The 4359-nt window shown below is 47.2% G+C and overlaps 1 long non-coding RNA gene across 1 annotated transcript; it reads right to left on the bottom strand.

Moving 5' to 3' along the window:
* Positions 1 to 1463: 1463 nt before the first annotated feature.
* On the bottom strand, positions 1464 to 2645 carry LOC121868846. Its single transcript, XR_006089464.1, has 3 exons — positions 2583 to 2645; positions 2356 to 2438; positions 1464 to 1513 (listed from the first exon to the last, which is right to left on the bottom strand). It is a non-coding gene; the product is annotated as an uncharacterized LOC121868846 (long non-coding RNA).
* Positions 2646 to 4359: the final 1714 nt, after the last annotated feature.

Raw genomic sequence — 4359 nt, 5'->3', positions numbered from 1 at the left:
TTTCAGCCTTCGGGCTGCAGAACATGTGGGGTATGAGATTGTTTGGTTCACACTCAGGATGGAATGGAGAAAGGAAACTCACAATGTGCTCTCTATATACATGTTGTATTGGATGTACAATGCAGCTTGGTGCTGGGAAGGCAGCATGGTTACAAGCGTTGAGTAGAGAGAGCTGGTTGGTGAGGACGCTCAGAGAAGGACAGCTTGTGGGTCGCCATGCTCGCCAGTGGGAGAGAGGACCGCCAGGCAGGCGGAGGAGGAACGAGGGCCGCCAGGCAGCGGCGGAGGAGGAGCTGTTGCTGGCTGCGGCTGTAGGTAGAGAGAGGCAGGTCACCACGAGGTCAGGTCTTAAATAGCGGGGGTTGGCGTGGCTTAGTAGTTGACCCCCGTTCCGTGGTGTATGGCGGCGCTGGTTGACCTAGACCACGAGGCATACACTGGGGAATTGGTGGGGTCGGCTAGGCAGCGACAAACAGCGTTTGTAGGGGAGAATTCCACTACAATACTCCCCCTTCCCTCCAGGCGGTGTAGGAGACTTGTTGTCTGCAGGGTTGCTTAGCACATGTGAGGCAGAACGGGCGGTGCATGCCTCATGTGAGACAACGGCGATGGCGTGGATGAGCCGGTCGCTGGGGACAACTGTCTAGATACACAATATCTGTGGGAGTAGAGAGGGAGAATAAGGGTGTGTGGAGGCGATGAATGTTGTGCTTCCCTCACGGCAGGTACAGAGTCGTCAGATGCGCCTGCTGGGGTGTGTGGGCCTGGGTCAGGAGCAGGGGCTGCGTCAGCAGAAGCGGATGAGGGCTCGTGACAGCAGCTGGGTCCACGACAGCAGCAGGGTGCAGGACATTAGCAGGGAGTACCTGAGGGAAAAAAGAGGGGTGTGTGGGTCCGCACTCGGGAACAGAGTCCGCATCAGGGGCGGCAGGGGTTACTGTTGGGCCGGGGGCGGCGTCTGAGGCAGGACGGGTGTGCTGGGGTCGGTAGGACGGGTGTGCTGGGGTCGGTAGGACGTGGTGCTTGGGGCAGGAAAAGGAGCTGGTGTCTGCTTAGAGAAGCAGTGTTGCTCTAGGGTGTCTAACCTGCGGTGTAGAGACAGTAGTTATAGAGCCGATGAGAGCTGCTTCTGTGTGGATAAGCCAGTCTTCCATGTTGCTTGAAGACTGGGAGCGTGATCAGTTTCTCCTCCAACCTGTGTGAGTGCGAATCTCCGGGAGTCACCATTTGTGGGGTATGAGATTGTTTGGTTCACACTCAGGATGGAATGGAGAAAGGAAACTCACAATGTGCTCTCTATATACATGTTGTATTGGATGTACAATGCAGCTTGGTGCTGGGAAGGCAGCATGGTTACAAGCGTTGAGTAGAGAGAGCTGGTTGGTGAGGACGCTCAGAGAAGGACAGCTTGTGGGTCGCCATGCTCGCCAGCGGGAGAGAGGACCGCCAGGCAGGCGGAGGAGGAACGAGGGCCGCCAGGCAGCGGCGGAGGAGGAGGTGTTGCTGGCTGCGGCTGTAGGTAGAGAGAGGCAGGTCACCACGAGGTCAGGTCTTAAATAGCGGGGGTTGGCGTGGCTTAGTAGTTGACCCCCGCTCCGTGGTGTATGGCGGCGCTGGTTGACCTAGACCACGAGGCATACACTGGGGAATTGGTGGGGTCGGCTAGGCAGCGACAAACAGCGTTTGTAGGGGAGAATTCCACTACAAACTTTTCAATAAACCGTTAATTATTATTATTATTATTATTATTATTATTATTATTATTATTATTATTATTATTATTATTATTATTATTATCCTTTAATTATTATTATTATTATTATTATTATTACACACACACACACACACACACACCTCCAACCGGTGAGATACGACAGGAAACGCATGAAAATGAGAGGCCTATTTCTTTCTTTAATCATTCAAAAGTCCAGAAAACTGTGAGGGGTAACTTTTTCGGAGTGAGATTTGTGAACATTTGGAACAATCTGCCGGAGAGTGTTGTGACGGCGGCGAGTGTGAGCTCTTTCAAGACCAGACTTGACCAACACTGGAGCAGGTTCAGATACATTCAGGAGCCAGTGCACGCCCAGTACTTGCCAACAATGCGTAACAGAGAGTGGCCGATCGCCCAGCGGTGAAGAGGATAAAAGTTAAGCAAAATAAAAATAACCACTAGCCTTTCACAGATCTAAGAATTGTCTCAACATTACTCTAAAATATTTTCATCAACAATTTCTAACAAACAAATGCGATCGTTCATTCTTCATGTTCTGTACATATACATTTCACTAATAATATCACGTAGCAAACTAGCAATGAAATATTAATGAAACGACAACAACATGAACAACTCACCCTCGTGCGTCCTTGAGTTAACATCATTGCCACACGTCGCATAATGAACTTGACTCCTTCACGTCTTCTCCACTTGCTGATACCTAGCAACAACACCATTTACTCAAACAACAACGTAATTTCACTTAACGATTAAACAAAACACTTAATGCAAATAATGTGGTATGACATGCTCTAAGATCTAAAGTACACGTTATCTGCGGTACAGCAAATGCATGAACACAAACCTAGAACACTGTCTGAGACTGTGAGGGCACAGCCGCCCAGTGAGTGAGGCGCCGCCGCCAGTGAAAGCACTGACTTCACCAGCTCAGTTGACTTGTCCTAGACGCGTTCACTATAATTGATAGGGTCGGGAACTCTACGGTCAAGGGCATCCGGGTGCTGATTACAGATGTGAATGTTGTGTGTATAAGGCGGTGCTTGAGTCTATTAAGTGGTAGTCGTACTCGTATTGCAGAATGATATTCATATATCTGGGAGTATATACACAGAGGTAAATGATATTGTAAAGTTCAATAATGAGCGGCGTTATTTGAATGACATGAAGATTAGACACCCCAGCGTACTTCACCCACTTGATAATTTAAACACCTGAACACCCTAACTTTACCTGGTATAGGTAACCGCGCTGCGACTCGTTAGGCGGTCGATCACGTTTTTTGTTACGCAATGTTGGCAAGTACGAGGCAGGTACTAGCTCCAGTACGTATCTGTACCCGCACCAGTGTTGGTCAAATCTGGTCTTGAGTGACTTCACATTCGGTGCGGTCACAGCGCCCTGTGGCAGATTGTTCCAAAAGTTCACAACCCTCACTCCAAAAAAGTTTGCCCAGACAGTTTTCTAAACTTGTGGCTTCTTCAACTTCAAGCTGTGACCCCTAGTGGGTCGGGCATCCGCCTGCTCCAAGTATGATCACTCGACTGAAAGATGAATCTTGTCCTCTAAGGTGTTTATGAACTTCTATTAAGTCAACCTTTGCCCTCCTACAGTATAAGCTGCAGGCAAATGCAGGTGTTCTAATATCTCTGGGTGCAGTAGTGAAGGCACCAGTCTGGTGACCCTCCTTTGGACGCTTTCACTCAACTGACAGTCTCTAGCATTATCAGTATCTCGGGGACCAGACTGGGTAGCAAATCATTTTTGAAGAGCCTTACGAGAGACGGATCATCTACTTCTAGGTATCTGAACGCCCTTCTTATAAGACCCACTGTTAGTTGCTTGACTCGCCTGTCGCGAAAAGTATCTCGTTAATGTACATATAAATATAACTGTAATATTTCTTTGTACTAAGTATTAGAATATTAAGTTGTGTATCACCTAATAATCCTAGTTATTCGGATGAGCAAGCAAAATACAGTAAGTGTTTAGATATGCCGCGAAATGAAGAGGGAAAAAGAAAGCATAATGAAGTGAAAATTTATTCATAAACTACGATTTTCTTAATTACCAAATTTAATAAAAACCCACTTCGAAATGAAACAATAAGTTTGCCCAATATAAATAATTATAATGAATAGTTTATGAGATAATTCATATTAAGCCTAAGACATTTTCCCGCGAATTGAACAGTTAAGCTGCGGTCACACTAGAGTGACTAGAGCATTGGTTCCCAACCTGGGGGGTGAGGGGGTCAGAAATTGATTCTCAAATCCGACAGCCGCACCCTTGTCCACTACTTTCTAAGATGTCCCCACACACAAAGCTTCCGTGACGCCTGCTGGACCACCACTCCACGACCCCCTGACGGAGACACGATGATCTTCCCCATACTGGGTCAGACACTATATGTATATAATATTGATGATGTGTTGAAGGAATATCCTTCCTTCCTTAGGCTTTAGTGAGCCCCTTTATAATATTTATATATACTTGTGACACTTGCCAGATGCTTCTGGTGTTATTGTACAGGGGTACCTAGTGACAGCACTAGGGTCCCGCTTCCTCTATCAAGGAATAAAATATTGAAATTGAATTGGTTCTCAAATAGAGTAACGTATATC

Source organism: Homarus americanus, unplaced genomic scaffold, assembly GCF_018991925.1.
Source record: "Homarus americanus isolate GMGI-L3 unplaced genomic scaffold, GMGI_Hamer_2.0 scaffold32583, whole genome shotgun sequence".
Classification (NCBI taxonomy): Eukaryota; Metazoa; Arthropoda; class Malacostraca; order Decapoda; family Nephropidae; genus Homarus; species Homarus americanus.
This window is presented reverse-complemented; position numbering and strand designations above follow the sequence as displayed.